Here is a 24559-nt window from a genome sequence, read left to right on the forward strand (position 1 = left end):
CAAAATATGTAAAAGGAAACTTTAGAAGACAATATTGAACAACAGGAGATCTCATGTTGTGTCATAGTTTATAGTGACATAATTAGATTTGTATTATAGTAGTTAGACATTTTGCTTCATGACAAAACAAAGCCAAAAGAAAACCCAATAATTTGTCTACTAATATCACTCAACTGTATTGCCACAGAATAGTATTTTAATCAACAACAAACAAAAACAATTTTTTTCTCTTTAATGATTATGCACAGTAACAATGCAAGCATTCTAAGAAGGAATATTTCTAATATGAAATCTGTTATTCCTCAAAGGAAAGAAGACAGAGGTGTGATATCCTTAAAACCCAGGGATTTTCTTAAAATACTCATAAACACTGAATGCAAGGTATCCAAGATTTTGAGTTCATACAGTGCAGACAGGTGTGGTCCTGTGGTGTATGAATTATTAACCAAATACATTCCTTTCTGCTCTCTCGTGGTCAAATTAAAGTAATACTGGATGATAAGAACATGACTTAGTCTGGGGGCTAAGACCCAGGTCTTAACATGACTAAATTCACTCCTGCTGTGATAGGTAATGCAGCCAAGAATGGGAATAGAGCTTGTTTCTTTTTTTCTAGAGAATTCAAAGAGGACTGGGAGCATCATATGTGTCTGGGAGGAGGAGAAAGGAAGCAATATTTTGGAAGTTTCTCTTTATCCATCCCATCTGAGAAAAACAATGATGGGAACCGATTTAAATAGACTCCAAGAATACAAAGACAAAAGAAGAAAATAGATTAACACCTCATCAGCTCCATCATTTGCATTGTAGGAGGAAACTTTACCATGGAGGAGAGTCCATGCTACTGAGAGTTTCCTGAAGCTACACGTGTGATGGGAAAGAGAAGCTCTCAATGGTTCATCTACTTGGCATGAGCAAATGAGATCTGCAAGAGCATGTTGGAACACTGTCCACAGGGCAGGGGCTAAGCATGGTGGGGAAAGGAAGGGCATGCACAGCTTACCAATGATACTTCAAAGATTACTGAGGTTGGGAACTTGCAACAATCAGATGTGCCTACTACACATACACTTCTAATAGATGTTGGTGGGAAAATACACTCTAAGAATATTTGTAGCTCAAGGTGGTATTCCCATATGAACAAACCTTAGATCATATTCTCTGCCCTGCTAAGCCCTGCCACTTGAGCTAAATACCTTGAGTTTTCCAGAAAAAAATGATCAGAACATTCCATTTATTATATCAAATAATAAGATCAACTATCTTCTCCATGGACAATACTTGTTACACAGGGAGCATTCAACAAGCTCATGTCAAATGAAGGATTTCATGAACAATTACCAAATTTACCATAAATCATAAACCTAAAGCACACTATGTATTGTAAACTATTTGACTGCACTGATTCTGCATTGTTACAATAAATGATTCAAAGAGTGTTTTCATAATACACCTGGTTAGAACTAAAGTTAGTACATGCATCCATGTGTATTTCATACAAGTGGGCCTGTGTGACTTTTTTCTACCTTGTAGCACCTTTATATATATATATATATATATATATATATATATATATATAGTATAACTGTTGTTGATTAAAGAATACCAGGCAGCAAGTATCCTATCCTTGGATTCAGTTAATGATAACCAATAATACTAACCCTAATCTTCTGTTCAGCAACCATATTTGTATGCCTTCTTAATGATCATTGGCCACTATTATAGAAAAGTGCTGGGACAGAACAGGAAGCAACACCTTCTCCTTTACGAGTCAGGTGGTAGGTAGGCAGGGAGAGATGATCCCCAACCCAACTCTAGACAATAGCTGATTTGAAGGCATGCAGCCTGAGATGATAGCAACTAAAATAAAGAATTTAATGCTTGTATTGTTTGACTTTGCAGACCTAAAGCCAGTAGTCTGAGCAACTATTTAGAGGATAACAATGTATAATATAGTAACTATTGTGAATTTCCTACTTCCTTGTTTTTGAGGTCCAATATCATTCTTGTTGGTTTTTTTATTCCCTTTAAAATAAAATTTTAAAAAAAGAAAATGAAAAGTGAGTGTTTGGGTTCCAGAAGGATTTCAAACAGAGATGATAAATTACAACAAATTCATCTTTAGAAATGAAAAGCAACGGAGTACTTAATTCAAGTATTCATAAACAGTGTATGTGTTTTGAGCAACTGAGAGCTAATCCCTATTCTCTTTGTAGTGGTCAAGTTTCCAGATGCCTTTTATTCCTGAAAAGAATTGCTTTTCTGTATCAAATTGCCTCCTATTTTAAAATTATCTTAAAATATTATTTTATGATTTGATAATATAAGTAGAATTTAATGTCCTCAGATATTAAAATAAAAATTTTATACTCCTATATTCATTTGAATATATAAGAATAAAAATATCAAATTACTACCTATAAATATTATTGAGGTCATATCAGTGCTTTGTTCTACAGAAACTATTACCTATGTGTGGCATATGCTTTATAACATATTTCAGTATGTCAATATTATTTGTTTCAATTAAGCTTTTCCATTATTAATCTTCTTCACTAAAGTGCTATAAATTCCACTTCATAAATTTCCTAGTATTTTCATTTTAAACTAACAATAAACTATAATTTTATGTTAAAGTATGTATGTGAGTATGAGTATATATATGTATACATACATGTAATTCATATTACATACTTGTGCATGTATTTTAAAGAATACCTACAAAATGTCTAAGGACTTTTACATATGCAAACTTTTACATAGGTGATGCATCACATGCATATAAGCTGCAAATGACAGCGAAAGAAACAGGGAGACTCACAGATGTTCAACTACATGAATTAGCTGTGAAATCAATAAAGTTAACAGCTTCTGCCTTCCATTTCATTGCATTTTTCTATGTCAGTTGAGAAACTTAATGGGCTTAACTGTTCATCATTTCTAAGATGTCTTTAATCGTCTCCACTGATGCCCTCAGTTGGACAATAATTTTGTGGAAAACTGCATCTAATTTCTCTCCATTTCCATCCATGTTACCAATTTCTGCAAGGAACAAAATTTCAGAATAGATGAATAACCTATGTAAGTAATTCATCAATCAATGTCAGGCTAGTCAACTACCTTTTTAAATTTAAGATTTTATTACAGTAGAAATTCATGGTAGCACCTGTGTCTAAGAATGAAATTAAATAGTTATGTTGGAGCAAATAAGATGTAATACATGTCATTATTTGCCCTGAAATGATAATTTTGACCATATCTAATATATATATATATATATATATATATATATATATATATATAGATATATAATATTTATCTTATATATACTTGTGAAATAGGTATCTATTTTTTAATTAAAGAATCTATAAAGGCATTTGAATTAATGTCAGTTAATGTGCCAAATAGTTTAGGTTTCACAACATGTTACTGTTTCTGATATCATGATGTAATGCAGCACTCATAAATTAATCTTTTTGTTTTTATTTAAATATATATCTAACCACTTGCCATTTGACTTCTAAAAACCTAAATTATGATTTATCAAATGTATGTTTCTCAGAGTTTTAAAAGTTTAAATACACCCTTCCAGGAAAGAATGTCAGTATGAGGATTTCAAAGAAAAGCTTTAGAAAGATCAACACATGACACTATCTTAATAATACTGAGTGAAGGTAACATAACTTAGTCATTAGACTGATATTTCTCAGCTGGAAGCCCAAAATGAAGATACTTTCTAGTGTCAGTGGATTTATATAGCTGAGCATTTGAATATTTAAAGTTTTTTTTTTCCAGAAGACTATGTAGTACAATGAGTTCTAATATTTCTAAATCACCGGTGTAACAGCTATTACTTCTTTTAGAAGTAAAGTAAGAGCAGGTTAGAAAAAAAGCTGCCACATGTGTTGTCATGCAAACAATGAACCATTATTCCTGTGCTTTCATCTCAGGCTGGAATTCTGAGGATAATTGAATCTCTTTACCAATTTACTAATTTAAAAATTATTCTTGATTCTAATTTTAATGATGTACAACAAAGTAACTTAGTAGTTATCTCTAGTGATCTGAATATTTTAGACCACAAATTTTTCTTCCTTCAAGCAGTAGTTTGTATGGCTGGTGATTTCCTCAATGAATGTGTTTCAGATATAAACCACTTCTGAAATTAATTGCATTTATTGATAATAATGTACATGCTTTGATTACTTTCTGAATTTTATTCTCTATAGTTAACAACTTTAATGATGTATTTTTGAAATCTGTTTCTATTCTGTATGGGTATGCTACATCAAAAAGCCATCATGCAATGTAATTATTAACATAAAGTAACTCCTTTATGAGCCGCATATATTAAGGTGATATGACAGTAATTTGGCAAGGAAGAAGTAAAAACTAAGAAGTTGGTTTCAATTACAAAACCATAGGAGTCTGATAAGATTGGATTGGAGAAAGTAGGCATTACTGGTTCATTTTACGTTTGGTTTTAATAGGTGATATCTACCATCTCATGATAGATATACTTAGTGATGCCATTTATGTGTGTGTGTGTGTGTGTGTATATATATATATATATATATATATATATATAAACATACAGTGTGTATCACATATATAATGTATATAAAATAAATGGAGACAGATACATATATAACATTGTAATAAATATATATATATATATATAATTTATACATATCATTTTATAATGAAAAATATACAGATTATAAACTAATATATTAAGTGATAGATTTTTGATAGCTTAATAGAAATAGCTAAAATGATGAAGAAATAATTTTGAAAGCATGTTTATTTTATTTAAGCTAGAAATTAATGTGGTTTGATAATAAAAGCCATTACAAGAAGTCACTTCAAGATAAAGCCTTGTTTGGGAAGCAGCAGAGTTTCACTAACACAACAAATGATGATATATCTTGGTGAAGTATGGCAAGTGCTTTGAATTTACTTTGGGACACAAAGGCAATATGTAGCATAGTGAAGGTTCCTTAGTTTATGTTCAAGATTTCAAACTATTGAAACTGAAAATTTCCATATAATGTGTAATCAACTCTTTTATGATTTAGAAAACTATATAAATATACCATATACCAAAAATGGAGAATAAAAACAAAGTTTAATCAGATATGCTTAAGTTTACATATAATATTCACTACTAATGAAAGTTTGGTGTCATATAAGTGAATCATACTAGCGCTGAAAGTTTTGTCAAATAGGTTGGATCTGATTACTGGCAACTGGGATTGGAGAAGAGTACCAGCTGATTGTAATGTTTCATTGTTCTTTTTATGAGTTAGGATTCAGTGCTTTTCCCACATAGTAAAATTTATAAGAAACTCATTAAAGAAGAGAAAAAAGCATATGTAACAGCTAAAGTTAAACAATAGGCTACATATAATCAAGGCTAAGAGCAGATGATTAGGTAATACAAATTTTAGAATTAGAACTACTAATGAAAACATATACCATGAGGGATGACCAGGGGAGTTTGGTCAAGAACATTTCTTGAAGAATAATTAAGACTTCCCTTGAATGAAAAAAGGGAAAGACTTGTCCCAGAGTGAAGAACAAATCTAATGAATCATGAAACATTAGTATGATAGAGTTTTCTTTTTTTTTTTTTTTTTTTTTTTTTTTTTTGTCTTTTTCCTTTTTATCGGTACCGGGGATCGAACTCAGGACTGCCTGCTTGTAAGGCAAGCGCTTATGCCGCTGAGCTAAATCCGGCCTTGATACTGACTTTTAAAGAATAGAACTTACAAGTTACTAAATAGAAAAACTACCTGTTGCTTGGAAAAGGATCTCAGATAACAAGACATCACGTGAAAATAATGAGAAAAATTTCAAGGAAAACTGAATTAATGATGGCATAGTTCATTTTATATGGAGGAAGCAAAACACTGTTCCTAAATCATCACGTTATGATTATACTGCTTGTCTATTTTGAATGTCATCAACAAATCAAATAATGTTCTGCCAATCTTAGCAAAATGTAGCATCTGTCATGATGCTTAAAGTATGTAAAGCACAGAGGGATAGACTCTATTCTGTTATGTCACATTTGGTTTTACTCTCTTAAAAAAAAAAGTAGTAAGAACTGTGGGAGTAATAAAACCCAAAATGTGTAATTGTCATTGTACAAAAGAGAGGAAAAGTGCTCTAAAGAATATAACTGCATGTATATTTAAGTGTATAAGATAGATAACCATATTACCTAGTTTTGTTGCATCATTGAACAAAACTGTTCGCAGTCTCACTGTTTGAATGCCCACTTTATATGCTTTAGTTTTGTAACTTGAACAAATATTTCTAAGATGACAATATGTAATCCATTAACTAGTGATTTCCTACTGTTTATTTTTTTCTGAAATTCTGTATAACTTGTACTCTTTTTCTGCTTTTTTTTCTTTTTCTCCTTAAATAAAATTTAAAAAAAAAAGGGAAGGAGAGAAAAAAAAATTAAGGTGTGTTATGTATATGTTCCAACTCCCCATAGTAAACGTAATTATGTATGACAAGCATGTACTAGATTAATAAGAAACACATTTTTAAAAAGCAGAACATAAAAATTCACATATTTTTCTCAAGATGCTGGTCTAAAAATTCACTTTGCGAATGCATTTTTAAAAAAAAGTAACTTTCAAAAGAATTTTTTTAAGAAATTGTCAAGAACTTTTTAGAAATATTAAATAGAAAAAGTAAAAAATGTATAAATTATCTGTGTGGGAGAAAAAACAGAACAGACCAAGCTTGAGTGGAAAAAAATTCTTAATTTTGAAACCTGAATTTAAACCTTTTAATTTTTAATAATAATGTAGCCTTCATCCAAGTTCATATATACTCTAAGCATGATTTTCTCAAGAGTTTGTAATTTATACGTCCCAGAAAGGCTATTATATTGGAAAGAAAGTATTTAAATAATATGGTAGTAAATATTGTTAACTTGAAATCAAGTTCTATAAGCTTCTTCCTGCTTTGGTTTCCTCCCTAGACAATTGTAGAGAAAATTTTCTTTTAATGGTCAAGATTGTTCAAAAAAATGAAAAGATGTGTGAGGGAAAGAAGATGAGAAAGCTTGCCCAGCCCTGATAGCACAATGTTTGTAGCATGCACCCATGTTATATTTACAAACCAAACCACGCCAAGCAAGACAGGCTTCCAGAGCAGCCAAGATTTTCATGAAGCGTTATCACCAACATGACTTGAGCCTTCTCTCCTCCGCATAAATAACACATTCAGAGTTACTTTTGTTATTTTATTTGTTTAACATGCAAATCGTAAACTGATGTTAAATTCTTACAGAAGCATCACAAGGAGAAACCCATAGGAAGGGCATTTTCTGGACCTTTGCTTGCTTTGCACTGATTTAAGACTCCTATATAGCTCAAGATTGTATTTCTTCGTACAAAAATCTCAGCTTTCTATAAATAGATACGCATTAGAGAAGCAGGAATCTTCAGTTTACACACAGCTAAAGTGTTTCCCATAGTGATAGTGTAACAAAATCCTAGAAACTTTTCTCAAAGTTGGCTTGTATCATGATTAGTATGGGAAGAATCAATATTTGAAGTTTTAAGTGAGCAATAAATGACAAGTATAGATTATTTTTATAAAAGAGCCCTGTTTTCATTTATTAGAAGAAAAGGAAGCAGCAATCTGTTTCAGATAGTCAAATGCAGATTTTTCTACTTAATGCCAAAAATTCCTACCTTTAAAGATACTTTCTCTTTGGGCCAGATATGGATTGTTTATTTCTAAGCTTTAAAAGATAAGGAATAGCATTGAGTAAACTGGCTCATTGGAAGCACTATACATTAAAGAAGAAATTCAGAACTCTAGGTTTCACAAAAGTCAGCGCTGTAGTCTAATTTGATATGAGAAATGCCAGCAGATTCCATCCAATAAACCTTTCAGAATAGAGACCACAGAGGAAGAGTGTAACCTCCAGTCGTAGACCCTGGGTTCATGTCCAGATCCTTCACCCAGGCTATGTGGCCCAATCAAACTACTTAACATCCCTGAGCTTAAATTTCTTTGCATTTAAACAATGAGGTTTATATCAGTAGCTAGTTTTTTTTAGGTTTGTTGTAAAGATAAATAATAAGTAGCCTATGAATAATGTTGGCACAAAGGAAATGAACCATTTTTAGTGCACTAGCAACTGTGAGAATGAGAAACACAGTGAAAACGTCCCTGAACTCATAGTGGAAGGAGGCTGGACAGGAAGGAGCCAAAAGAAATCCAAATTGGCTATGAGAAATTGCCAGAGGCCAGAATATTCTATCCCTTAAAGATGTTGGAGGATTTTCATCGTTAGTCTAAGATTCAAAAAGAAATGATTACATGTCAGCATTTTGTGCTCTTCTGCCATATAATGAGTGAATTGGGGGGGAGCAGGATGTGGGTGTTGAAAGACTAGCTGGTAGGATAACCTGGAATCCAAACAAAGGGTGAGGTTAGAAGACTGAATTAGAATGATGGTAGTGGAGATGAAGAAAAGGAGATGAATCTGAGAAGGTTATGGAAGACAAAAACAATAGGATGGATGATGGCTGGAAGGAAGGAAATGAGGAATGTAGAAGACCTCGGGCCTGACTTCTCAGTGATGATCTGAATAACTGGACAATTTTTGGTGATTGCTCAGAGATGGAAAATATTCTACTAGATGACATGGACAGGTATGTGGATGTAGCCCTGTGGGTGTATTCATATCAGTCTTGGCACCATATTGAATTCAAGGTACTTCACTACACATGGCACTATTCAGCTGATTATTTATCCCTACAGTTATAACCTTGTATTTTTCCCTACTTTTATTTCTAAAATCTTGGGTTAATTTCACACCTACATCTATGAGTGGCTTCAACACAGATTTTTTTTTTTTTTACTTCCTTTATCTATTTCTCCTACAATCTTCTTCTTTCTTTTTCCATATATAATCAGCTGCTGTTTAGGAATATCAGCTCCTCCCTTGACCTGGTGATCATCTGTTTGTTGCACTTCTATCTAACCTAGCACTAAACCGCACTTTGATTTTTTTTTTTAATAAGAAAACATTTTTCAAGCTTTTATTTACAAAAGCTTTAAAAACAAACAATATCTCTGATTTGCAAATAATTGTATTAAAAAGGACCACTCAGTTACAGCCTTGTGATGCAATAAATAAAAAGTATACAAGGGATACAAACTACTGTTGTGAACATTTAGAGATCTGTTAATATTACCGATTGAATTGTATGTAACAGATTATACACCACAGGCCTCATTTCAGGATAGAGCACAAGTCTTCCTGCACAAGCTCTGGTTTGACCTTTTTAAAAGTCGCTTCAGACAATTACTTACATTAGCAGATCAGATCCTGGTAAAACACTTCTCTCTGAGCAATGCATACTGAAAAACATTGCTCAGGTTTTTTTTTTTTTTTTTTCTTGATAATTGGAATATAGAGCCCATGATTACATAACTTTTATAGCAGTGGCAATGATAAAAATTCCAGTAACAATGAAACTGGGCACACAACTGACCTTGACAATCATGAAATTAATATTCACTTTGTGATTCTACCGACATTTATCACTGAGAAGCGCCTTTAAGGCCCTTACAAGCACATGCATGCAAGGGAAAGACTGATAATCACACAAGGCAGAAAACCCAGTTGTCCTCTATCTCTAGAAAGCATCTGAAAGGCTCCTGGTCTGCTGACTGAATCACCCTGAGGATTAAGTTTATTTTATTTTCAGTATTCAAAAGATAAGAAGTTTATTAACCACTTGGATGATTTGGGTTTGTTCAGAGATAGCGGTGCGAAGACAGACTTCAGCACTGAATCATCTACAGAAGTTAGATGATTCAAAATAAAACTGAACTTATGAACACTGGTGTGTGCTGGATCAAAATATTCTTTTTTTCTTTTCCCAACTCATGCTTCTTTGCTTTTATTTTCATTGGTGCCTAAAGTGTCGTCCAATCAGAAATAAATTGTTTAAAGTCATATTGAAAGGCTACTAATTATGATGTTGAATAATTATGGAGTAAAGAGAAATGAATGTTAGAAAATTCTCTCAGAAATTATTTTGAGACCTGTTAAATTCACCCATTCCATTTAAATAACTCTGAATCTGAATTTAATATAAAATTGGAAATTTTCTTAACTTCTTTGGGGCTGGTAAAAGACCCAAGGATTTACATTTAAGCTATCACTATCTACTGCTATAAGTACATAAGCAAAAATACTTATATGTAACTTAAATTTCTATCAAACACATTAAGAAATTAGTAAAGTTAATACATATTTAATTAAACATATCTAAAATATTATTTCAAAACCCAATTGAGGTAAGGTCAAGTGTTATATTGTAATTTTTCCATATTTTACCCTGAGAGCACACTTCAATTCTGGGAAGACACATTTCTGGCTCTCAATAACTGCTTGTGCCTGATGGCTACCATACAGAATACTGACAATGCAGGCAATGTTAGTAGGATAATTTAGAAACTCTTGGATGACATTGGGAAGATATTCAATATTTCCAAAGAAGCTGGCCAAAGCATCATGAGGATACTACTAGCATAAAATAAATCCTACATTTATCCACTTTCTGAAGCTCAAAACGTAGAGTGAATTTTCTGTCTTTTCTCCCATCCCTCCCACACAGAACATTGTGTCTTTTTCCTGTCTTCCAAAGTTATCCTGAATTTTCCAGTTCTCAACTCCTCCAAAATCACCAGCAGCACCTAAGCTTTCTCTTGATAAGTTACTGTTCTAGTCTCCTCTTTATATCTTCAACTCCACTTTAAACATACAAATTGGATCGTCCTTCTCAACGGACAGAAGCTTTTCAACTTAGAGTTAAATGATTCTTTTCTGTGAGTTCCAAGGATTTTCAAAACTAGGCGCTACAATTTTTCACCTCCCTCCTACCCCAGTCTCTTTTACTTGCTGTGCTGCAATCTGGGTGTCTTTGTTTTCTTTAGGGTTTGGATGACTGCTGCTTTCTCTGTTTGAAATGTCTTCTCCCAGATATATCAGCATCTTTCCAAACTCAACAAGGTGTTCTTTTAAATGCTCTAAACTTTCCCTGATCTTTTTTATCTATACCTAACCATATCCTTCTCATTTTATATTCCCTTAAGCTGTTTTTCTTTTATACTCTATTTTTAATTATTCTATCCATTATTGGAATATAAACTTCATAAGGGCAAGCATATTTTTTTACTACCAAATTTCTAGAGCCAAGAAATAGAGTGGAATCCATTAGATGCATACAATGAATACTTGTTGAATATATCAATGAATGGATGATATGATAAAGCTCAAACTAACTTAGAAGATGAAATAAATAGTCAGAAATGCTAAAATATTAAGCCATGTATGAATTTTCAAGGGCAAGCATTTTTCTCTTAGAATATTTTAATAAAATTCCTGAAAGACAAATAGAAGAGATCTGCAAAATGGACCAAGGGATAAATAAAACATTACAGAAAAATTTGATTTTATGAGGAATAATTACAACTAAGTAATGGGTAATGGAAAAGAATAGCGATAGCTAGCATTTATTGAGAACTGACACTATGCCAGAAGGTGCCTAACTATCTCACTTAATAAGAATCACCATTTGAAGAAGTATGTTGAAGTCTTATTTAAAGTTTTCTTTTAATCTGTACAATATCACTGCAAGATACATAGTATTTCCACTTTATAAGTGAGCAAATTGTGAATCAGAAAGTATAGCTTTCCAGAGCTAGCAAGTCAATGAAAAAGCCAGAATTCAAACCCAGACTGGCTGTTGTATTGTAAATGTCTGCTTTCATTTGGAATATTTGAAACATTGACTATAGGTTCAAATAAGGTGACAGGGTATGAGTTTCTTGGATTGATCATGCAATTAAAGATCCATTGACTTTCAGTTGATAAAGTTTTATAATAATTTCCTCCCCAAACAAATGACAATATTTTAGCTTTGATTTTAACAGTTCTAATTACAAGCAGTAATGTTCTTGCTTTAAAATCCAACATCAACCCATTTTAATTCTTACTGATGAAATGTTCTATAATCAGAAGTTGTATCGCAACCCAACTACTTATTAGGAAGACTTATTGTCTTCCTAGAATTGATAGATACGACTATCAATTCTAGGAAGACAGATTGAGTTGAAACTGGAAAGACATTCTACAGAACACAAAGGTACCTGCCCCATTAGATATCCTCTACCAAAGTAGAAATAATATTGTTATCAATATGTGAAGGAGCTTGGGCCTTAGAAAACAATGGTTTGTCATATTTTGATAATATATGTTTACTATTTTTAAAGCAGACAAAATATAATCTGCAGTATAAAGAATCCATAAAATTAAAGAGGATATAAGAAAATAAAGAATTCTTCTGTGTCTGGATGGGCAGAATCAGTATTCTCAAATGGTCATATTGCCAAATATTAAGCATAACTCAATCTGACTCAAAATACCAAGCACATTTCTCTCAGAGGTAGAAAAATACAATTCTCACATTTATATGGAAACAGAAGAGACCCAGAAGAGCTAAAGCATTACTGATCAAAAAGAGACATCACAATCTTGGATTTCAAGTTATACTATGAAATAATACTAATAAAAACAGCACAGTACTGGAAAACTGAACAACTAGAATAGGCTAGAAGGCAGAGGACACCATGCACCTGTAGCTACCTAATCTTAGACAAAGGGCCTAATAGCATATGCTGGAAAACACCATGTTTAAAAAATGTTGCTGGCTGAACTGATCATATGCATGCAATAGAATGAAACTAGACACAGATCTCTCACCCTGTACAATAATCAAATAAAAAGAGATCAAAGACTTTGATGTACAAAAAAGAAACAGTGAAACTGATGGAAGATAAAATACGGAAACAATCAAAGAAACATGCATAGACATGAACCTCATAGTAGAGTTCTAATAGCATAAAACTAATGTAAAAATCAATCAATGGGGTTATATTACATTAGAAGGCTTCTGTATAGCAAAATTAGTAGCCAACAGTGTGAGAACACAAGCTACAGAATGGCAATGATTTTTTGGTTACCTATTCTTCTGATAGAAGACTAATATCTAGAACAGTGACAGTGGGCCTTTTAGACACGGAATGCCAAACTGCAACCCAAAACTCATTTTATTGTAAAAGGAAAACACTGCAACTAAACCTGAATACTGAGGTTTTAGTTTAGGGACAAACCAACAACTTATGCATTAGTATATTTTGTCTTAAAAGAAAAGTACAATAACACATATGCCATACGTTTACTACCATCAATGATAGAACCCAGAAAAAATAAACCAGTCAAAAATATGATGCAATTTAAAAAAAAATAGAACTCTGGAATAATAGACACTTTTAAATGAAGATGAAAGCATGGCCACTTATTAAAAAAAAAAAAACAAACTGTTCAGCATCTTTAGCCAACAAAAAAATGCAAATCAAAACTACTATGGGATCCTATCTTTCTCCAATCTTAATGGTTATCATCAAGGATACAAAAAGACAACAAACAGTCTTAAGGACATGGGGAAAAAGAAACCCACCCACCCTCTTATTGAGAATATAGAGTAGTATAACGACAAGGGAAACCAATACGGTGATTGTGCAAAAGACTAAAACTGGAAATTTCATTAGGTTCAGCTCTCCTTCATCTAGATGCTTTCCCCCAAAGAGTTAAAGACATCCCTCTCTAGTGATACATAGACTCATGTTTACAGCAGTGTAGGTAACAGCTAAACAGTCTATGTGTTTACAAACACAGAAAAGGTGGAATTATTTAGTCAAAAGAAGTATGAATTTGAGTCACTTATAAGAAAATGGACGGACCTTTTGACAATAATGTTAAGTAAAATAAGCCAGATGCAGAAAATAAAATATTGCATGATTGTTCTTATATGAGAAACCTAAAATACAAATGAAAATTAAGATAAAGTAAAGATAGGCAGACATCTTGGATATGAAGAAGGAGAACAAGGGCCAAGAGCAGAAGATAAGGGTATTCAAAATGATTGAATATATTATACTATGCAATATTATAGTATTACATATATTCACATATATTATATATTATACTATACTGTAGTATAAGTATATTCATATATAGTACTATAGTATATATGCATATATCAATTTCTCAAAGTGAATCATTATATGTCACAAACATATGCCAAGCTAAAAAAGAAGGAAAATAGTTGATAACATAGTGAGGTGCTTTAAAAGAGATTTACTTAAATTTGACTAGGTATTATATCATGTTAATCAACAGTATAGTTTTTAATATGATGCCCTGGAAGATAACACTAAAATATTTCATACTAAAAGTCAAGATGCTTGTTTCATTAATTTATAGATACATTGAATTACATGTTAATTTTATGTTACTACCTTGTAGCACTAACTTCAAGTTGAAAAGAGGAAATAAATTTGATTCCCGCTGTTTGATGTAGAACATCCATATATATTTTCCAGATATATTTTTATCAAGAATTTTATCCCTGATTTCATTGGTGTCTGTAATAAATGTCTGTTTACTAAAATTTGAATTTTAATCTTATCTTCAGTGTAAAACAATGGTGAGGTTGGGGCCTTCTAGAGGGGTTCAGGTTTGCTCCTCCCATCGTTTGCCTTTGTTTAGTGTGAGTACATGGTGCGTGCAACCTGTGGGATACACAGCAGAAACATCTTGTCTTCAGAGCAAAGACCAACATCTTGTCTTAAAACACACACCAAAACTGCCAATGCCTTGATCTAGAACTTCTTAGCTTCTGGGACTGTGAAAAACACATTTTTATTCTTTGTAAATTACTCAACTCTGGTATTTTTTGTTATAGCAACAAAAAAGAGTCTAGGGATAATATAATCCTGTTCTTTTTTATATTATATTATATTATATTATATTATATTATATTATATTATATTATATTATATTCACATATAACTTTAAAAAAGATACAACCATCAAAAATTTTGGAGAAACAGTATTTACGGACTATATAAGTAAAAGTGCTCTCAGTGAGAGTATAAATACAATATTCCATATTTACTTCCTATTTTTACTCATTAGTCCTGTTAATTAGTTCTTCAGAAAAGAAGTTCCCTAAAAAAGCCCAGATCATGTATTTCATCTATAGTACAGAGCTTTATTCAGCTTCCTAGCATGATGACAAGTCCCTGAAGATGACCAAGCTGGCTTTTGCTCGAATTCAGTTTAGCAAGCAACCTGCTTTTAGTTTAAGTAGGATGCAAAACCAAACACCCTGTGTAGAGAAGTTCTTGATATTTCTTGCATTCCCTATCCTCATATTTCTCAGTGACATTAGAAATAAACAGATTTTCCCATATTATTTCTCAGGAAGCAGATAACTTTTCTAGATAGCTAGTTATAGCAATTCAAGAAGCCTGAAATTTATGTTGTGTTTTTAAAATAAAATAACACACAAACAGCGAATCATTTTTAGGGATGCTCAACTATGTTACAGTACTTTTTTGTACTCAGGCAGCTAGTTTTCTTACTCTGTGCTTTCAATTAAGCTTTAAAAGGTACTCGCTTTTTTTTTTTTTTTGTGAGAAAACATCTAAGTAATTGTAATAACCAGAAAATATCTGCAAAGCTAGTTGATTTGATCTTTTTAAAGTAAATATTTTCTATTAATCAATAAATATTTTCCATAGTCAAGGAAACTAATTCAATGAAATACATTTTAGTAGGATTAACTTAAAGTAGTTACCAATGTACTTCTAGCTTCTTGACAATGCAGACAGTATCTGACACCCTTTGTCTTTGTATGCTAGCACAGTGTCAAGACAGATGCTGTCCAGTGGAACATTCTACGAAAAATGGAATTATTGTAGAAAGGCATCTACATTGCTCAATATAACAGTCATTAGGCTAACAAGTGTTAGGAATTGAATTTTTCATTTTTAATTTTATGTAAATTGTAAATGCTATCAAGCAGTTGAAATGTGCTTTGTGTGACTGAGAAACTGAATTGTAAATTTTACTGTATTTCAATAAATTTAAATTTAAGTGGAGATGTGGGTATTGGTACTTTATTGTATAATGCAGTTCTAGAACTTAGCATGAAATAATTACTTTTGAGTGATTTGAAAAGTAATGATTTAGAATTGCTTTAAACTTGTCTAGTAATTAAACACTCCATCCTCCTAAGCCTGCCTCTGATTCATCTACTAATATATATCATTATACAAAAAATATAATATTTAGCCTAATTGACAATTAAATCCAAATAGATCTCTTTAAGATCTTCTGTTGATGATGCCAGTTCATAAGCCTTTACTGCCAACAATCTTATTTTGCAATATTTGAGAAAATATTTTGCGATGAGATACTTTTTGAAATAATGTCAGTGTGTCTGCATGCTACCAAAAAAAGGAAAAAAAAAGAGAAGATAAAATGTCAATGCTTATTTTTAATGATTAGCAATGGCTATAACCATACTAGCATACAAGCAGCCTAATTTCAACTGACTAATGGTCATCTTTGCCATAATAGTCACGAAAATTTTTATTTAAATCACCATGAAGTATGATTAATAAACATAAAGTAGCTCAAGTTATAAAAGAAATGAGTTGGGCAGAACTGTGACTAGTGTGATTGAATGAATTTTTGGAATCATATCAAAATAAACATACAATTATTTTACATCTCTATCACACATAAAATACAAACTAGAATTTACTGGCATCTTTTAACCAATCAACTAATCATAAAGTGGTAATGCACTCACACAATTGATGGGATAGTATAGTGTTTTCTGATCAAAAGACTTCACAGTTAACTATACAAATATATACATTAGGCAAAATTAGAAGAAAAGATAGTTTATACCATTGTGCTGGAGTGTAAAGAAGAATTTACATTAAAGTTCTCCTTTTGTGGTTGCTGAACCAGTTGCAAGCTGTAAATGATTATGTTATGTTATGTTATGTTATGTTATTGTACCTACTAGGTGATTAACCTGGTCAGTATTCCACTTTGTAAGTACAGTGCAGAAGGAATTAAGTTCTCCTTTTGGCCTACTTCACTCAGGTGACATCTTCCTTCTGGGTACTACTAGATGTCAGGCAAGACCCCGGGATTTCACGACCTCATCACACTTCACTATCACAATTGAGGAACAGGTTGAGTAAATAATTCCTCTAATTTAATACCATAGTTCAGGAAACTGGAGTCTCCATGATTAAGAGAGTTGCTCTAGGACACAAGTAATAACATTCAGAAATTTGATCTGAACTTCTTTTTTCTATCCATAACTGCCATACAAGTAGAGTCCCATTATGATTTTAAAATATCCACAGAAGGAGGAAAGAGTAATATGATTATACTTGTACACAATATATTCTAAAGTCACTTACACAGGAGTTGCTTTCACTCATCTTTTTAACACTAATAATACTATTTAAAAAGCTGACATATGAAAGAATTTTGTAAATAATTGAGTTATAGTACTGCAAATAGGCTTCCTATTCTAACTCAAGCCCTCAAGCCTGTATGTGGTCCATTTTAACTTCTTTCATGGTTAAACAGCTTTAACAGCATCTTAGAGGGCCTTTAATAATAATTCAAAAATTCACCACATGTGGTATGAAAAGATTAGACACATCTTAAGCAGGCTGGGACTTAAATCCTGGTTGATAATACAGTGGATAAATTATACACCATAAAGGCAGAGGAAAAAGAGCAAAGGTTTAGCAAAAGGAAGATATAATCAGAGGACACAAGACTTCATATAAATCAAGCCTTTCTATTTCAGGTGATTATTTCATAAACTGGATCTTGGCCTATTGATCTCTTTAAATGATTACCATAAAGGGTATGGATATTTAGAGAGCATTACTGGATGACTTATATTTCAGATATTTTTCCAATGGTTTTTATTATTTTAAAATACGGTCTTCAAAATAGAGTTGCTATTGTCAAATAATATGAAAATTTTTAAATTCAATTTGTATAAAGTCATATAATTTTCACATACAATTACTACATCACATTTGGAAAAACAGCGATAAAAGAACCAACCAAATACATCCTCAGGCAAGGCTCATTTCAGAAAGATAAGATCATTTTTTCAAAGAAGGAAATATTCATGGACATGTTTTTCTTCCCTCTCTTACCTGTAAATTTAATAGCCTAGCCAAATAATATCAGCCTTTGTACTGCCTCTCAAAGGAAAGAAAGATGGGCTTCGTTAATGGGGAAATGACAGAGAGAGGAAGGGGAGTATTAGAATCTCTGAGACATTCCATGTTTCTCACCAGTTGCTATCTTATTCAGTAAACTTAGAGAAATGCATTTTTTTCCTTTAGTAATATTTTTAAATTTCCAAAGCTGCATTTGGAGTTAACAGGAGAAAAAACACACATATTGTACCTACTAATCATGATAATGTAATTTATTTAATGTCTGCAATAAAGACAACAAGAGAGCTACAGAGTTCTCTTCTTATAAATGGATTCAAAGACTTAGCTAACTGCTCCATGCATGTAAAGCGTGTTCTTCTTGGTTTGCTTATGCGTGCTCAATTGTTCTTCATCTATCTATCTTCTCTGTAAGAGATCAGACAATGACAATACTCATGAAACTTATTTAAGTCACAGAGAAAACATATAAAGACCTCTAAGAGAAAAAAAATCCTATTCCATTTAATGGTTTAAAATACTGAGACCAGAATATAAAGAATACTTTAAAGCCATTGTTGCCGCCCTTCCTAAAAGGTACTCAAGGCTACATCATGTTTCTAAAGCAGACAAGTTCTCCATTTTCATTTTCTGGAGGCAAGATCATTTATATGCTTTATATACTACAACAGTGCCAAGAAGCAACCTATTTTATTCAATGGGTCTTTTTATTCTAATTTTTTATTTGCCTTATCATTTTTTTTTTATTGTTAATTGTTAAGCAAAGCAAGTGCTTGTAAAGGCCAGGGTCCAGTGAGGTCCTCTGCATAAATTTTTCCCACAGTTTTTGAGGAACAATATATGATAAGTGCAGCATTAGATGGGTATCTTTGTAGTACCATACTGGCTTGAGGAGGTGAGGGTAAAATAATTTAGGCACAAAAAATTAGCTACAGCCAGGAGTGGTAGCGCACACCATTAATGCCAGCACTCTGGAAGATGAGGCAAGAGGATCGTCATGAATTGAGGTCAGCTGGGACTATGTTGTGAGTTCAAGGTAAGTATTGCAGGGTGAGATGCTGTCTCAAAAAACAAACAAAAAACAAAAACAAATAAACGTTGTAATATATCAGATAATAGGCCCAGGAACAAGTAAGTTTCCTCATTGGTGCCTTTTTTTTTTTTTTCATTGTTACATATCTAAAATTTTTGTTCTCCCTAGAAACTTATGAGTTACTAAGTACTATCACTTTACTACGAAGTGCTTTAAATATGTTGAAACGGTACTAACTATATCGGAACTTTTCATGAAACATACCTATAAAATGAATTTTGTCATCATGTCTTACATAATTAAAGCTTTACATTTGGTATTGATATTCTGATCTTTCAAAAATTAATTATGTTAAAAACAGCACAACATGCTATACCATGAATAAGTGTTTTATAGAATGAAGTATTTTTGCTAGTAATCAGTGTCACAAAGGAAAATACTTTTCTATTCATTAGAAAATACTGACATTTTTAAAAGGAAAAAAATGTAAAAAAAATCTAGAAATTACTTTTATAAATTGGATGCTAAGAAACAATGGTGTTGATGGGAAAAAAAATGTATTCATTCTTAGAAAACAAAGATCACTACCCAGAATTTTTATCAGAAAAACAATGTAATCATGACTAATCAGGCCTGAAAAGTATATTAAAACAATTCTAGTATAATATTAGAAGTGAAGAATGCAGATAATTCTTACATAGCAGATCTTTTAAAAATAAACATGTTTAATTTCAAAGTTAAATTTCAATAATAGAAAGTTGACTAAGAGTTTGTTTGTAGGATTTATAAGTTTTTTTAACAGTCAGTTTGTGAATAATATAGCATGTAACCAGTGATGACCAAACAATATAGTGTTTAAATTTTAAAATTTGTGAGACCATTTGTGGATAATGAGGTGTTTTGGTTACTTTTCTCTCATTGCTGGGACAAAATACCGGACTGTCAGGAGTGTCTAGAGCACTCTGAACCCCGGGAAGAGGCACACACACACCAAGTCGGGACACGGGGGGTGCAGCACGAGGAAAAAAACAGAAACACAGCAATTGCAACTACACCGCACTGCACTGCACACTGTGCTTTATTCCAGGATTCTTATATAGTAAACCGGATCAATTCACAGAGCACAGACGATTAACTAGTGAAAAAGCATTCTTTGTGACAAGCTACAATGTGACAGACTACAATGTTTATCTAAACTATCTAAGCGAAGCAAACAAGCACAATCAGTTCTTCTAGCCCCTCTAACCCAGGAGGAACTCCATTAGCCCAAGAATGTTGTTAATTATGTTTGTTGCTAGTGTCACAATGGTGGTCGGCCACTTCCTCATGACTCTGTAAACAAAGCCAAGTCACACAGTGTGGGCTCAAAGAGGGGGGGGCATCCCCACTGAGAACAGGCATTCTTGTCCCGCCTCTTGTCTCACATACTGGGGACTATTGTTTACTGTAGGTCCCGAGGGGGCCAGGGCCTTCAAAGTGACTCCTCATCCCCCACACCGGACACTCAAAAATATGAAGGAAACAGTTTGTGGGGATTTAAGTCCATGATCAGTTAGCTCCAAAACAGGGTGGCATGGCACAGGAGCAACACTTCAAGTTGGAAAAGACAACAAAAGAAGCCAGAACAAGAGGGGAGAACAGGTCTCTTTTTGTCCTTTATATTGTGTGTACATTACCAGCCCACACTATCTCCATGTCTTCCTCTTGTACAGGTTCAGGATGTTTACAAAGTAACATCCTGGGTTCTTGCTGTGCTGCTTAGTTAAACTACTATTCTCAAGTTGACACAATTTATCTAACATTACAATCCATCCCTTGTCCAGTTGGAAACTAGACGCGTTGCTTTAAACAGATCTCCAGACCAAAGATTTGCTTATTCTTATCATTTCATGACTTGAACATTATAACATATATTTAACAACCCTTAAGAAAGTATTGTCTGTCAACATTATATTACGTTAGAATCATAATATTTTGTTCCTAGCACCATAAAGACTCATGTACATTGCTTTATGCAAAAAAGATTAACTCCATCTACAAGAGCTGCTAAAATCCTATCATTTTCAGCATTCCTGACAAGTCTAAGTCCCAGCTCTTCTCTGAGATACAAGGCAAACTGTTAGCTGAAATCTCATATATAAAGGAAAACAGAGTGAAACCTTTCCAACATATAATGACACAAGATAAACTTCTTCATTCCAAAAGTTACAAACAGAGGGATACAAAGGGTTGGGACTAAAGCAAGTCCAACATCCAGCAGAGTAAACATTAAGTCCTGTAGTTCCATATGCACCAGTGGAGGCCATCTGTGGTAAATTGTGAGCTACAAAGGGTTTGAGTGACTCCACCTCTAAAGCACTGTTGGTGATTAAATCTCCCATGGCTTTTCTCTTAGGTCGGCTTTGTTGCTTCCTTGTAACATTTCTTAGAGTATATGGCTTTTCCAAACTTCTGGAGTCTCCACTGCACCTTTGGCTTCCCACTTACAGCTTTACACACTGCCCTCTCAGGGACACACTGCCTAAATTCCCAGGCCATCTGAAATCCACTGGAAGCCTTCTTAATTCTGTAACTCTTGCATTCTGCATGCACGTAAAATCCAGACTCTCATGGATGATGCCAAGATCTGCTGCCACCTGGAGAAGTACTTGTGATTTCCTCTTTTTTGGCTATGGGATCAAGTACGTGGATCACTGAGCACCCGGAATCCAATTCTGAGGAAAAAAATTTTCTATGCCCCACTGCCATTCTGAAAGATGATATTCTGCGGTTTTCTCCTCAAAGCAAAAGTTTTCACTTTTGCTGTTTTGAGACTGCAAAGGGTGGACACTTTTGCTTCTTGTGATACCCTCAGGCCATCTTTTATATTCTCCTTTTCCTTCTTAGTAGTCAAGAGCTCCTCAGTTCCATCTTTGTAGTTTAAATCTTGATGGGAGATTACTTTCTGGACAAACTCACATTTTAAATCATCTTTCTGGGTTCTTTTCTCTTGATTCACAACACAAATCTGACTAAAGGCCCCAATAAGAACTATGTCACAATCTCAAGATTCGATTGCCTTCAAGTTTCTTCTGCCAGTTTATTTAGCCCACTTCCCTTAATCTTAGTATTAGACACAGACTCTGGGCATGAACAAAATATGGATGAAGTTTTGGCCAAGCCATAATACATATTACCTGGAGTCCAGAACCCAATGCAGTCCTTCCTAATAGAAATCTCCCAAATCCTGTCTTTACCAGCAGTATTTCTATCAGTCTTCTGGTCATCTGAGATCTGACTGGAATCCCTCATACAAAACAGCGTAAGGCATTTCATCACTACTCTTTCAGGCAACATCTCTGAATGTTTTCAAACTCTTCCCACAAGCTATTCCCAAAAGCTTTGAGCCACATGGTCTGGTACAGTCACAGCAACAGCCCCACTCCCAGGCCCAATTTCTGTTTTGGTTACTTTTCTCTCATAGCTGGGAAAAATTACTCAACACTTAAAATTAAGGGAGAAATGTTTATTTAGCACACAGTTTGTGGAGGTTTCAGCTCATAATCAGCTGGCTCCAAGGCAGGGTGGTATGGCACAGGGACAACAGTTCAAGAAGGCAAAAGACAGCAAACAGTGAGAGTAAAAAGAAGGGAGAGAAAAAGCCTCTCTTCCTCCCTTTTATTGTATTCAGACTACCCACTCACACCATTACAGTGTCTTCCTCTTGCATGTGCTCAGGATATTTACAAAGGACGGACATGGCTCCCTGCTCTGACACTTAAACTTCTAAACTTCTCAAGTTGACACAATGTCAACTTACATTTTGTGTGTGTATGGCCAACAATTACCAAACAATATAGTAAATATTTAAATTTAAAAATTTGTATAGCAAAAGCATCTTAGCATTAATCAGCCTCAAAATGCCACTCCCAAACTTCAGTTTGAACACACATTCTATTATTCTTACCACTGTGAAACAGTTCTGTATATGCGTGCTGAAGTAAGCACTGTGTAACAGTTTTGAAAGTCCTTTCATATCTTTATGAAGTCTGATACACAACTGGTAAATGTAGTTGCTGAGTACCATGCAACAGACAGTTCACCACAACATTATGGTGCATCCTCATCCTTCTAATCACTGGATCCGCCACCCTGTGACTTATGGCTCTTCCCCAGAGTCAAAAACGGTCATGAAAGATCAGTGTTATGCAACCATTCAGAACACTGAGACAACTAAGACTTACAACCAGGACACTCATGAAAGGGAACTTTTAACACTGCTCTAGAAAGTAACAAGAATGATAGCAGAAGCATCTTTGAATCAACGGAGAATATTTTGAGGTAGCTAATGACAATATATCTTTAAGGGTGAGAAGCTTTTTTATTTAAATACATCATATTTTTAATCATACTTCACTATACATATAATACATAAATATACTGTACATGTATACATATATACATATATAACTTCTTTATGCTAAGCTTTATTAAAATACTAGTCATAAAAGTGATTGACTATACACATACACACATATATATGAATTATAAAGATCAAATCAATGAGGAAGTTAATGACTAAAATTTGATGTTAATACAGATGATGTGAAGCTGAATTGCATTATTTAGTGATTTAAATTCACATAGCAACGAGTATTCTTACGAACACAAACCTGACAGCAGTCAGCTCCAAGCAACCTGTGAAATTGCACAAGCTGTCAGGCTCAGAAGGACTTTGTGTGGAGAGTGACTAATATTCTTTTACAGTTTTCTTACAGTTTCTTAAAAATTTTCAAAAAAATATATTTTTTTAATTTTTTAGATCATCCTGAAAATTGCTTATCTAGTGTTTTCTGGGAGCCTGCCTTCCTTAATGCCTATTTAAAATCTATGTATTTTATGTTTTTGAAATTACTATCACAGATGCTCTTTCTGTGAGGCAAACACAGGCATGAATTTCAGTTTAGCCCTTCCTCGGTTCACAGATGACTAATCCAATACTGTCTTTCTGAAGTTGACCAAGAAGAGAGGAGGAGGAATTTGGTAAGGATAAATCACCACTCAGACTCTGCCATTCATTGACATGCAGATTTCAGTCACCCAAAATGTGACTCAGTATAAAGATTATGTTCTCTCATTTTTCAGTGGAAATATTTCAAATGTGTACTTCACCACCTTCCAATTCTTTTTAAGTAAAATACAGTTTTATATAATAAAAACATGAATAAAAGTGGCATTATTTAAAAATAAAAAGACATAAATTAAGTGTCTAAGGCAGCTAGTTACAAGTACTCATTCATTGATTTTAAATTTTAGATTATAATTTTATTAATAGATTGGAAACTACATATCACTAATTCA

General features: G+C 33.2%; 1 protein-coding gene across 5 annotated transcripts in view; it reads right to left on the reverse strand.

Annotated features, from left to right (window-relative positions):
* The window catches only part of Dcc (DCC netrin 1 receptor), a 1081241-nt gene that overhangs the window by 303533 nt on the left and 753149 nt on the right, over positions 1-24559 (reverse strand). The gene's annotated exons all lie outside the window — the stretch shown is intronic.

This window comes from Cavia porcellus, unplaced genomic scaffold (genome assembly GCF_034190915.1).
Source record: "Cavia porcellus strain 051 isolate PalLab524CR breed Dunkin Hartley unplaced genomic scaffold, mCavPor4.1 scaffold_20, whole genome shotgun sequence".
In the NCBI taxonomy this organism is placed as follows: Eukaryota; Metazoa; Chordata; class Mammalia; order Rodentia; family Caviidae; genus Cavia; species Cavia porcellus.